Source organism: Bombina bombina, chromosome 6 (assembly GCF_027579735.1).
Source record: "Bombina bombina isolate aBomBom1 chromosome 6, aBomBom1.pri, whole genome shotgun sequence".
NCBI lineage: Eukaryota > Metazoa > Chordata > Amphibia > Anura > Bombinatoridae > Bombina > Bombina bombina.
The window spans coordinates 421,883,943-421,897,827 of NC_069504.1; the positions used below are offsets into that span (position 1 = coordinate 421,883,943).

At 35.2% G+C, this 13,885-nt stretch overlaps 1 protein-coding gene across 4 annotated transcripts in view; it reads left to right on the top strand.

The window, feature by feature from the left end:
* Positions 1-13,885, top strand: part of NR3C1 (nuclear receptor subfamily 3 group C member 1) — a 288,230-nt gene that overhangs the window by 137,427 nt on the left and 136,918 nt on the right. The gene's annotated exons all lie outside the window — the stretch shown is intronic.

Genomic DNA, 13,885 nt, shown 5'->3' on the forward strand with positions numbered 1-13,885 from the left:
TTTTATTATATTTAATATATTACTATATTTAATATACTTTACTAGATTACCTTGTAACTAAGCCTCTGCAGACTGCCGCTTTGTCTCAATTCTTTTGACAGACTTGCATTTTAGCCAATCCGCTCTGACTCATAAATAACTCAACGGAAGTGAGCAGAATGTTATCTATATGGCACAATGAACTAGTGCTGTCTAGCTGTAAAAAATCAAAATGCACTTGGATAAGAGGAGTCCTACAAGGGCTTAGAAATTAGCATATAAGCTTCCTAGGGTTAGCTTTCAACAAAGTATTCAAAGAGAACAAAGCAAATTTGAGGATTAAAGCGAATTTGAAAGTTGTTTAACTTTGTATCCCCTATCTGAATTATTTAAGTTTAAAAATGTTTAGTATAGGTAAGGAAACATTAGACAAAATCCGCTTTTTCAAATGAGAAAATAAAGGTGATGGGGCTATTTGTAAACAATTTAATACTCTCCAGTAAGTAAAATGGATGATTGGGAAAACATTAGAAAGTAGAAAATATTAGAATACACCGCTGTCCCTTTAATTGTTTGTCTGAAATGCAGTATATATTACGGGGTTAAAGGGAAATTAAATCCAAAATCTTTCTTTCATGATTCAGACAGAGCAAACAATTTATTTCTATTATCAAATTTGCTTCGTTCCCATGGTATTCTGCCTTGAAGAGATACCTAGGTAGGTGTTTGGAGCACTATGTGGCAGGAAATAATGCTGCCATCTAGTGTGCTTGCAAATGGATAACATTCTTGCAAAACCGCTGCCATATAGTGCTCCAGAAATGGACCAGCCCCTAAGCTTACCTCCCTGATTTTCAACAAATGATACCAAGGGAACGAAGAAAAATTAGAACATTATTTTAAATCACATGCTCTATCTGAATCTTGAAAGAAAAAGTTTGGGTTTCATATCCCTTTAAAGGATTACTTTCTGTTATAATTTTTAAGCTAAACAACTAACATATTAAAGTTAATAAACATTAATTAAAACCTACTGACCTATATTTTCTCCAAAACAAAGTTTCATAACGTTCTAAAAGTTATCTTTTATTCGCCGATGATGTCACGTTATCCTGCCCACTATTTTCAGCACTGCGTGTTCAAAATACTTAAACCAATAACTTTGTGTTTAAAGCGCCATTTTGAAACCTAGGTATTGTAAACGGATTGGTACAGAGCAAAGGATACCCACGGAGTGGGTTTGGAAAACAATCTTAAATTAATTGAATAGCTTCTTATTAACCTAATGCAAATGCATGTTACATGTATTAGCCCAAACAAGGAACTTTGTTACATTTTTTGACATTGAAAAATGTATTAATTTGAAATCATATGTAAAAAAAAAACCTAGTTTTATTTCTAATGAGTGTAATTGCAATATAAGTAGAATACTATCAATGTGTAGCATGTTGCAGTGACACACTAAGAGCACTATGCTTCAGTATGCTGTATGTGCTCTTGTTTCAGTTGGAAGGAGTGGAACAATTTTACAAATTTCAGATTTTAAATTACAAGAAAATGAGCAAAAGTAAACAATGCTAATTACATTGTGATTTGTGTACTGTTTTTACCTATCCCTTCATGAGTATTTTTTATTCGAGATTGATACCCCATTAAAGACTGCAGTATATGTAAAAAGCCACACACATTGTACAAGCAGGTAGAAAACACGCAGAACCCAGCAAATAGAAAAATTACTGATCTTACCGTAGTTTAATATCTTCAAGACAAATCTGTTTTTCTTTTGTTTCTTCAAAGTGGAAACATTGAAAGCTCAGAAGAGGGAATGAAACACATGGAAATAAAAAGCACTTGTGAATATGAAAGATACATTCAAAGCCAATGGGAGAGGTATTCATCTGGGTAATGCCATCTTTCAGCTTTAACTTCGCTGTCAAGCATTAAGCTAGTATTGTTCTTTTTTTTCCACAGCAATCAGTCCCAACAGTAGAAGATTACTGACTTGTGTAGAAATGGCAAAATTGCTGAGCATTAACTTGGCTGGAGAATCATAATCACATTCAAGGGGAAAATCTTTTGGTAGTTGTATTTTTGTATGTGTGTGTGTATGTTTGTGTGTGTGTGTGTGTGTGTATGTTTGTGTGTGTGTGTGTGTGTGTATGTTTGTGTGTGTGTGTGTGTGTGTATGTTTGTGTGTGTGTGTGTGTATGTTTGTGTGTGTGTGTGTGTATGTTTGTGTGTGTGTATGTTTGTGTGTGTGTGTGTATGTTTGTGTGTGTGTGTGTGTATGTTTGTGTGTGTGTGTGTGTGTGTGTGTATGTGTGTGTGTGTGTGTATGTTTGTGTGTGTGTGTGTGTGTGTGTATGTGTGTGTGTGTGTGTGTGTATGTTTGTGTGTGTGTGTATGTTTGTGTGTGTGTGTGTATGTTTGTGTGTGTGTGTGTTTGTGTATGTTTGTGTGTGTGTGTGTGTATGTTTGTGTGTGTGTGTATGTTTGTGTGTGTGTGTGTGTGTGTGTGTATGTTTGTGTGTGTGTGTATGTTTGTGTGTGTGTGTGTGTGTGTGTGTGTGTATGTTTGTGTGTGTGTGTATGTTTGTGTGTGTGTGTATGTTTGTGTGTGTGTGTATGTTTGTGTGTGTGTGTGTGTGTGTGTGTATGTGTGTGTGTGTGTATATATATATATGAATCAGACTCATGCAGGAGGAAGCTTAGACGCAAAATTCAGCCTTTTCTGTTCATTTCTCTTCTCTTTAAAGTTAGCAAAGTGTTATAGTAATTGACTGTCAATTTGCAAGAAATTACACTCACAAAGACTTTAAAAAACACTTTCTACTGGGAAGATTAGGATAAAGGATTGTGCTTTGTAGTAACATTTTGAGATTTTTATTTTTAAAGATTAATAGTTTGTTACAGTCTTAATGTCTAAGGTCTGTTCATCAGGGCTTGACAAATCTAGATTACCATGGCACCTAAAAAGTTTGACCTGGCATCCTGTAAACTTGTCATCTGCAAGGTTACAGCTCTCTTGCTGAAAAAGTATAGACAAGCTGTTAGCAAAATATCACAACACATCTTTGCACTTTTTGTTTCTGTGAAGGATTAGTATCCAGTGACCTGTTATAAAAGTTGTAAAAACATCACTCAGATTATTGGCCTGTACATCTCAGTCTGAAAACTAGTGTAATCAATGGTGAAAGAACAGTTGTGTATAGTGACACACAAAAGAAATTATTACAGATCATGGTTTTATATCATGGGGTATACGGATGTTAGTGGCCAGCATAGTAGTCATTGGCATTTAGCAGCTTCATTAGCTGGTGGACCCTCTTTGACTTCGGCTCTTTTCAGAGCCGGATTTATGCTTGTGAAAGATCACTACACTAAAATCTGTGCAAATCCAGATCGTAGTGTGGTGATTTTTCACTAGCATAAATCCTGCTATGAAAAAAAAAAGTTAACGAGAGGCCGCCAGCTAATAAAACTGCCTAACTCCTGTATCTACTGCCTAGTCTTATGTGGGAGTGGTTTTGTAAAGTTCAATACAGATGCAGCTACACCCTGGCTTTTAAAAATTGTTTTAAGCCAATGATTGACACATCAGGAAGGCGTAGCTCCTAAAATTGAACTTCCGAATCTCCTATTTGCCTAAATATTCAATAATACTGCTTAACAGATGCAGGAATAGTCGCATGTATTGTATGTCAAACGAAATCCTGCCAACACACCTGTGGTATTCTGTGTTAACGGATTCTGTAAGAACCAGTAAATACCAGTTATTAAAGTTGGCTAGACTTTTCTCTCCCTGTAATTCTTGTATCTAACATTGGTTCTCCTTCAAATATTGTTTAACTTATTTTAGAGAAAATCTAATTTAATTCAGATTTTAATACTGGTTTAATTTTTAGAAACCAATTTATCACTGCATTTCTTTATTATTCTTAGTTTGTGTTAGCACCTGTATTTAACATACTATTTAACATACTATTTAACATACTTAGTTTATTGCATGTGGTATAATTGCTGTTTTTTTTCAGCGGTTACTGAAGCTTTTTCTGGCAGCTGTGTTACCAGAATATGTTCACAAAGACAATTGTAAATGTCTCAAATCATGTTAAGCTTAATGAAGCTTTAAATTGGACTAATTTTCAAGTGGCGTAATTGGCTCTCATGCGTTTAAATGTTATTTTAATTTTATACACCTTATATATGTTTGTGAATGTGTGTGTCTACATACAAAACCCACACATAGAAACACACTCTGTCTTAATACAAGACACTTCATTTATGACGCTATTTGCTAGATGTTTGCTGAAGTTTTAGTATCTCCAAGCACCTTCTCTCATACTTAGAGCTAATATTCATTAGTCAGGAGGTTATATAGTCTAAAAGATACCTAGTTTGCCTACTTCATACATTTGAGATAACTAAGAGCCTATTTTATTTTTTTCTCATAGAGTGTGTAAGATATCTGACACAGATTACGTCCCAAAATGAATTTAGGATATTTCTCTCACATAAATTGGGATCTCTGGATGGAGAACGTGTAGAATGCCATAGTGAGGAAACAGAAGTGATGCACTGAATGTTACCGCAAGGACTAGGACCCTGGCTATTGGGATCTATAACGAGGAGTAGCTAGTTTTTCTTAATTTATCATTTTGTTTAAAAAAATACCGTATATATCAGTAACGCAGTGCCTTTGTACTTATTTTTCATATACCTCTAGACACAGAGGCTCTAAACAGCTGCTACACATACCCCGTAGTCCCAATCTTTATTAAAACTGAAGGTTTGATGCCACTGACTAAATGGTCACTCTATTAAACACCATCCCAGATTTATTTGGCTCCCAGCTTATATTTATATATAATGTATAACATATCGGTAGATCTGTAGGCATGCATTTACCATTGGGAAGTTTTTCCAGAGTTAAGTTTTGTAAATGATTCATCTACAGAGTGAAACATATGATTCTGAATGTGGTACTGCAGAGGAATTTGATCCCCTGAACTGTAATGTATTTCATAACTTATTGATCACATGATGCAAATGTTCATTTTTTTGGATCAAGGCTATGTGGCTAGTCATTATTGACCTGGTATGTGATGGCAATGTAAATATTCAGGAAACTTCAACAATGTCAATTGGAAAGCAAGTTACCCATTTGACATTATTTACCAAAATTACTTTTATTCTCAGATTAACTTCTCTGAGCCACTAGATAGAGGCAAAAAGGCATTCATCTTGTACAGAGTAGTATAATATTGACTTCAAATAAACTTAAATTTAATTATAATAAAACAATAAAATTAAAATAGTCATAAGGGCAGACAGAGGACTTCAAAAGCCATACTTTAAAAACACTACACTGTTTCAATAAATATAAACACAAGAATCACTTAGTACTGACATTAAAAGTCTAATTATTTTTCTCTGTAATTAGGCAATCCTAAATTAAGTAATAAAAAAATGTAGGCAAATAGCTCAATTCTCCACAATTCAGGTTCCCCTTAGTGCTTTGGTTTTCAAAGTTGTCTTCAGACCTCCCTCACAGGCCAGATTTGGAGGATATCTGAGCTAGAGCCCAGGTGAAATAATCAGCTGTTTAGTAAACTTGGTTATTTTACCTGGTCTCACCCAAGGTAATCCTGAAAATCTGGCCTGTGAGGGAGGTCTGAGGACAGGTCTGAAAACCAGTGCCCTAGTGCAATAAACCACCACACACTTATCTTTTTCCTTGAAAACTCAGAGTTCCCCAGAGCAAGATATCAGATATTTGTAGAATCAATGAATTGTTCATAGCTATAAACAATCCATTATATATATAAACAATGTAAAATAATATCAACTATTGTCAGTATTATAAATTATCTTAAAAATACTTAGATACCGTAAAGTCAAAATTAACTGTTTATGATTCCAATAGAGTGTGCAATTTTAAGCAACTTTCCAATTTTTATTATCCTCCTAATTTGCTTAATTCCCTCGGTATCCTTTGTTGAAAAGCATACCTAGGTATGCTCAGGAGCAGCAATGTACTACTGGGAATCTAGCTGCTGATTGGTGGCTTCACATATATGCCTCTTGTGCACTGTTGCTCCTTCAAACGAGACCAAAAAGAACAAAGCAAATTTGATGATATAGTAAAATGTACAATTGTATGTTCTATCTGAATCATGAAAGACAAAAACTGGCTTTTTCTCTCCAGAAAAGAGCAGCTTGAGAGGTGACATGATTACCTTTCCTAATTATATTTAGCAGTTTATAGGGGTTTACAGAATCACGGTTTCAACTAAGGAAACTGATTGTGATAAGGTCACCTTTTAAAGGGACAGACAAGCTGAGCTAAGAATTAGTAAATTACATTTTATTTTCAGCAAAGAGGTTTTTTTTATAGTTTAGTGAAGACGTTGAGATGATAACTTCTAACATACTTTAATAATCAAATAAAATAGATTATTTTATTGGTCTAGGTTAGATAATATCCTCCATCAAAAAAAAAAAAATCTTTCTTCTTCCCTTGTCTCTCTAAGCTGTTTTTTATATGGATGCCACTATCTAATTTGCCCTTGTAACTGCTGCCTGATATGTTTAAGTTCTTTGCATTTTCTTTAATTTATGTTATAGTTTGTTTGCTGATTTTTGGATTCCAGATGCCTACTTACACAATTTTACAAATGCCCAGCCCATTCATACAATATAGAAATAGACCACAAAAACTAAATTTCCATTATCCAGTTTCCTTTCTGAATGCAGTCCATTATGTCTTCTACTGCAGTGATTTTTAACCTTTTTTTTTGCCGTGGCACACTTTTTTACATTAAAAAATCCCGTGGCACACCACCATCCCAATTTTAAAAAAATCACACATTGTAGCCTAATACAGCATATATATATATATATACACATACACACAAACACACACATACTGTATGTATTGTGCTGTTATGCCATGCCTCCTACAAACTACCCCTGCACTGGGAGTAAAAAACAAGCAAAGTTTAAAAAATATGTCACACACTGTTGTCAGTCTGCCGTGGCACACCTGAGGATCTCTCACGGCACACTAGTGTGCCACGGCACACTGGTTGAAAAACACTGTTCTACTGATATGAGACTTAGAGGTGTTTGACCACGTGGTTGGTTTCAGTTTGACTTTTTTTAATTGTACAGGGAGTGCAGAATTATTAGGCAAGTTGTATTTTTGCGGATTCATTTTATTATTGAACAACAACCATGTTCTCAATGAACCCAAAAAACTCATTAATATCAAAGCTGAATAGTTTTGGAAGTAGTTTTTAGTTTGTTTTTAGTTATAGCTATTTTAGGGGGATATCTGTGTGTGCAGGGGACTATTACTGTGCATAATTATTAGGCAACTTAACAAAAAACAAATATATACCCATTTCAATTATTTATTTTTACCAGTGAAACCAATATAACATCTCAACATTCACAAATATACATTTCTGACATTCAAAAACAAAACAAAAACAAATCAGTGACCAATATAGCCACCTTTCTTTGCAAGGACACTCAAAAGCCTGCCATCCATGGATTCTGTCAGTGTTTTGATCTGTTCACCATCAACATTGCGTGCAGCAGCAACCACAGCCTCCCAGACACTGTTCAGAGAGGTGTACTGTTTTCCCTCCTTGTAAATCTCACATTTGATGATGGACCACAGGTTCTCAATGGGGTTCAGATCAGGTGAACAAGGAGGCCATGTCATTAGATTTTCTTCTTTTATACCCTTTCTTGCCAGCCACGCTGTGGAGTACTTGGACGCGTGTGATGGAGCATTGTCCTGCATGAAAATCATGTTTTTCTTGAAGGATGCAGACTTCTTCCTGTACCACTGCTTGAAGAAGGTGTCTTCCAGAAACTGGCAGTAGGACTAGGAGTTGAGCTTGACTCCATCCTCAACCCGAAAAGGCCCCACAAGCTCATCTTTGATGATACCAGCCCAAACCAGTACTCCACCTCCACGTTGCTGGCGTCTGAGTCGGACTGGAGCTCTCTGCCCTTTACCAATCCAGCCACGGGCCCATCCATCTGGCCCATCAAGACTCACTCTCATTTCATCAGTCCATAAAACCTTAGAAAAATCAGTCTTGATATATCTCTTGGCCCAGTCTTGACGTTTCAGCTTGTGTGTCTTGTTCAGTGGTGGTCGTCTTTCAGCCTTTCTTACCTTGGCCATCTCTATGAGTATTGCACACCTTGTGCTTTTGGGCACTCCAGTGATGTTGCAGCTCTGAAATATGGCCAAACTGGTGGCAAGTGGCATCTTGGCAGCTGCACGCTTGACTTTTCTCAGTTCATGGGCAGTTATTTTGCGCCTTGGTTTTTCCACACGCTTCTTGCGACCCTGTTGACTATTTTGAATGAAACGCTTGATTGTTCGATGATCACGCTTCAGAAGCTTTGCAATTTTAAGAGTGCTGCATCCCTCTGCAAGATATCTCACTATTTTTGACTTTTCTGAGCCTGTCAAGTCCTTCTTTTGACCCATTTTGCCAAAGGAAAGGAAGTTGCCTAATAATTATGCACACCTGATATAGGGTGTTGATGTCATTAGACCACACCCCTTCTCATTACAGAGATGCACATCACCTAATATGCTTAATTGGTAGTAGGCTTTCGAGCCTATACAGCTTGGAGTAAGACAACATGCATAAAGAGGATGAAGTGGTCAAAATACTCATTTGCCTAATAATTCTGCACTCCCTGTATGTAGCACCATATGTGAAGAGATTCAGCCTTAGAAGACTGAGTTTAGGCTTGGCTCTTACAGAACCAATGTATGTATTCTATCTGGCCCGCAGATTATCTTTAAGGGAAATAAAACTAAATTTTATTTACGTATCATAGATTATTCAGTGCATTGTAAAGGATCTGCATATAAAACAATTTAGAAGCAAAATATACATTGTTTTACAGGACCATGAACACACCCCTTGAAAAAGCCTGTTGAATTTTGTTTATCTTACTTGCTTTGCTGTGGCCAATTAGGGACAAATAAATAAGCTCCTTCACATATCAAACAATCACTGTGCAGCATGTAAGAAGGTCAGGGTTCTGCATTTCACAGAATGCACTCCAGTATCTGGGGGGAGTTGAAACACCAACATTTTCAGCACTAAATGACAGGTAAAGCAGGCACAATAAGTAATGAAAATACAATGTAAAGTTTTTTATATTATAGATAATATTTTATAAAGAACAGCATTTTGAATTTAATGGCCCTTTAATATTATCAAGCCTCTGTTTGGCATCATCTAGAATTAACCAAGTTATAGGCTATGGGATTTTCCCTCTATTTTAAATACAAAAGAAAATAATGTATTTAGACCACTTTTTTGCTAGTCAGTAATGGTCATTTTAGTCATCTTGCATATTCACATTCTAATATTTTCCTTCTAATTGCCATTCATATATTTGGGGTAAAAATATTCAAATTTATCTTATTCTCATTTGTTATTAATTTTTCATTTTATGTTTTATGTGATCTGTCATTTTTCAAGCTTTACTACATTCCTTATATGCTTGGAATTTATCATTTATAGCACCACCCTCCAATGACTGTTTTTACCTCCCACACTAGTTGAAATTTAATTTCAAAATGTATCTGTTGTAATGTTCATTTATCTAAAGAAACTGTTCCTTAATTTATCAGAATTTTTTGTTGGCTAGCATTTCCCCAACTTATGCAGTTGAAAGAGACATTATATTGGAAACATAAAATGCTCTATGGGGTTAAACACATAGATAAATAAACAATTTAAGCCGCAAATCAAAACTATATATATATATATATATTTAGTAGACAACCCAAGATGTTAAGCTAGGTCCATGTTGGTATATTTCATGCCACTGTTTTGCCACCAAATGAAATCATATATTAAAAAAAATATTTTTTTCACAAACTTTGGGTTTCTCACTGAAATTATTTACATACAACTTCTGCAGTCATAAGACAAATGGTTTCTATTTCTGAACAAAAGAGAACCTTTTACAGACCTGCAAGGCTTTGGAATTTGTTTTTGGCAAATAGGCCACTAATTGCAACTGTGCACCACACTTCTGAAATTCCCTACAGTGAAGGGGTTAATTAGTTATCTGTTAAGCGTAATAGTATTTTAATTCAGGGATTACCCTCCCACCTGACACTTGCCATCTCCTTGATCCCTCCCAAACAGTTCTACCCCCCACCTACCTGTAGGTCCCTCCCTCTCCCTTCAACATCTTTTCTGTAGTGTACATCCACTCCCACAAAAGATTACATAAAATTAAACTATGAAACATGCTCAGAACCGTATTGGTTGACTAAAATACTATTTATAACATTGGACAGAATGTTTACTGTTCACATGATGATTTGATATTATTGGTTAAAGAAAAATAAAAAACACCAACACATTAGGCAGTCGCCAGCATACACACATATGCTACTTGTGACTAGGGGAAAAGAAACACCATGTCTGATCAGAGAGCTGGTGTATATTGCATCAGTGAAGACTTAGTTTGTGTCATACAAGCCACTGGTGTTTGAATGCTGGTGCACAGTAAATTGACAACATATGTGCATATGCTGCTTAAAAACAGTAATAATGTGGTTTTGTGTTTTTTTTTCTTTTGCTGCATATATTTTCCTTTCAAGTAGATGTGAGGAAACTTGTCCAAAACTATTTATTACAGGTTTTCATGTTTGACCAATTTTAGTATAATCTCTTTTTTTATTTTATTGAATACCTAATTCAGGCAGCTTTACTAATTAGATTGGCAAAACTGCAAATTGATTAGAATACTATGGAAAATGAAATAAAAAACCAACCGGGTTGAGTGAAGTGTTGTAATGTAAACTCTAATGGACTGGAATGTTTAAACGGTTTTGTGCATTGTACGCTGTACAAGCAATGTCCTCATGATATCAGCTGTGTTATAAGCAGAATTTAATGAAGCGGAAAAATTAATGTTCGTACGCTGACTAGACATCATTTATGAAATACTTAGCTACATTGTTTTTATCACTTACGGAAATCATTTATCAATTAACAAGGTTTTTCTTGAAAGGTTAGAAAGCTTATTGGGTATCTCTTCTAGAGACAGGCCAATAAATCAAAGCTGTATATATACGTATGTGTGTATACAGTACATACATACAGAGGCAGACTCTAAGAACGTCCAGTGTGTTTTGGGGGTTACATTAAGCCTGCATATGATAGAAATGGTAGATGTTTTCTTTTAAACATATTTGCTTCGGAATTGTTCTCTGCCACTTTTGTACATGTACCCTGTAGGAAGTCCTGGAATTTTGCTAGCATTTAGATCTAAAACTCTACTATATTATACCACAATATTGATATTAGGTATAGAATTGCAGAGTACAAAAATAAATACATTTACGTGAATCCTAAACGATAGAGGGTGTTGCCCGTGAGCCAGTTAGACATTGGCAATAATCTATTCTGCTCTCATGAAGCATGTGACAAAAGCACTTAAAGGGACACTAAACACAATTTTTTTTTTCTTCTTTAATGATTCAGATAGAGCATGCAATTTTTTTTTTTTTTTAATTTTTTATTTATGATCAACAAGGTAAATGACATCAAAAATAATAAATTTAACTCCTGCCTGGGGTACAATGAGAGAAAGATACAAATTGTACAAATAAAACATTCACATATAATCTGAAATATATGACTTTGAAATTTTAAACTGTGTCTTGTTAATATATTTTTTTTTTCTTCTTCTTATAAGCAAAGAATACTCTAAGACACATAATATGACTTGACATTGTGAGTAACATCAAGAAAAAGAATAAATTTACATCCCACCTGGGGCACAATAAAATGATATACAACCTATGTGTTGTACATTTACCTAATCATATGACAAAGAAAAATAAGACATGTATCTTTACACTGTTTAGCTATACGTTATCGTTTTTCATTTTTTTCTTCTTCTATTCCCTTCCCTCTGCCCCTTCCCTCTTTTAACCTATACCAAAAGCAATGCAACAACAATAACAGCAACAAACAAACCAATAAACGAACAACAAAAAAAGAAAAAAGGGAAAAGAAAAGCATATTTACCATATCCCTAGCAAAACCATTTCGGAGTTTCGTAAAGGGTATAGTAAGTATTCACTTTCAGTTAGGGGGAGTGCTTTTATAAACGATGACCATTTAAGAAAGAACCTAGTAATATCTTCATCATTTTCGATATTCATGTTAAATTGTTCAAGAATACATTGTTTTTTTAAACAATTTTTAATTTCTGAAATACTAGGAACCGTTCGCATTTTCCATTTTTTAAAAATAAGATATCTAACGGCCAATATGGCTATATTAATAATTTTAGTATTGAGCCGCTCGTCTTCTAGGTCAAAACTAAGAAAAACTATGTTCATTACAGACAGATTTAGAGAGGGAACCTTCAGTATTTTACAGAGCCAGAATTGAACTTTAAACCAAACATTCCTAATTTTTGGACAGATCCATATCATATGCAAAAGGTTCGCGGACGGGGATGAACATTTAGGACAGGCACCGAAGTTGGTATTTCCACATTTGATTCCTTTTTCTGGAGTAAAATACGTCATATGTAGTAACTTCAAATGTGATTCCCTCCACGTGGAGGAGAGGGTCGCTCGAGCAACCACTTGAATTGAAGAATGGGGTAATTTAGAATCCAATTCTTGATTCAACAATGTAGCCCATTTAAAAGAAATTGTATCCATGTTAATTGTACCTCTGTCAGATACCAAAATCGTATAGCAAGGAGAGATTGACATGAATCCATTCTTGGCCAAAATAAGCCAGTTATCTATGTGTCCTAGAGACCAGTTCCAACCGTAATCATTCGCAAGTTTCATGGCATAGTGTCTAGCCTGAAGATATGCAAAGAAATTTCTATGCGGAAGATTAAATTCCAATCTAAGAGCCTCAAATGATTTGACACAGCTTTTCTCTATATCAAGAATCTGAAGAACCTTGGAGAGCCCTTCAGCCTTCCATTTTAAGAACAAAGTTGATGGTATTCCTGCTTGTAATTGGGGGTTCCCCAGGAATGGAATATATCTTGATACATGGTATTCTATACCTACCATATTACAGATCTTTCTCCAAGCTAGAATTACATTGTATATAGATTTAAGTTTTTTTATTTGAGATGGAATATAGATAGCATCCAAGTGAAAAAGCGCTATAGAAGAGAGGGGGTTCATAATGCTATTTTCCAGTTCATTGTTTGTGACATAATTACGTACAAACAACCAATCCGCCGCTATGCGTACTAAGAAAACATAGTTATATGCCCTAAGATCAGGTAGAGCCAAGCCTCCATATCTAATCGGCAAAGAGAGTTTTGTAAGTGAAATTCTGGGCCTCCTATCCTGCCATAGGAAGGATTGGAGTTGCGAATTGAAAAAACTTAGGTCCATCTTTTTTAAGAACAAGGGAATATTCTGCAGGACATAAAGCATTTTAGGCAGAAGAATCATCTTGTACGCTGCTATGCGTCCAGACAAGGAGAGAGGTAGGTTCTGCCAGTTTTTAAAAGTGTCCTTAATTCTATTTAAGATAGGAATAATATTAAGAGAGTACCAAGAATCAGGGTTACTAGACACATTTATACCTAAATACTTAAAGGAATCATGCACTATAGAGAAAGGTACATATGTACATGAATTAGCTGACTGCCTAATCCAAAAAAGTTCAGATTTAGTTATATTCACCTTATACCCCGAGAAAGAGCCAAACTGTTGTATCATTGAAAGAAGTATGGGTATATTCATGCGTGTATTAGTCAAGTATAAGAGAATATTGTCAGCATAAAGTGCTATCTTTAATTCCTGCCTTCCAATTTTAATTCCCTCAAGTTGCTGTCTAATTGATATGGC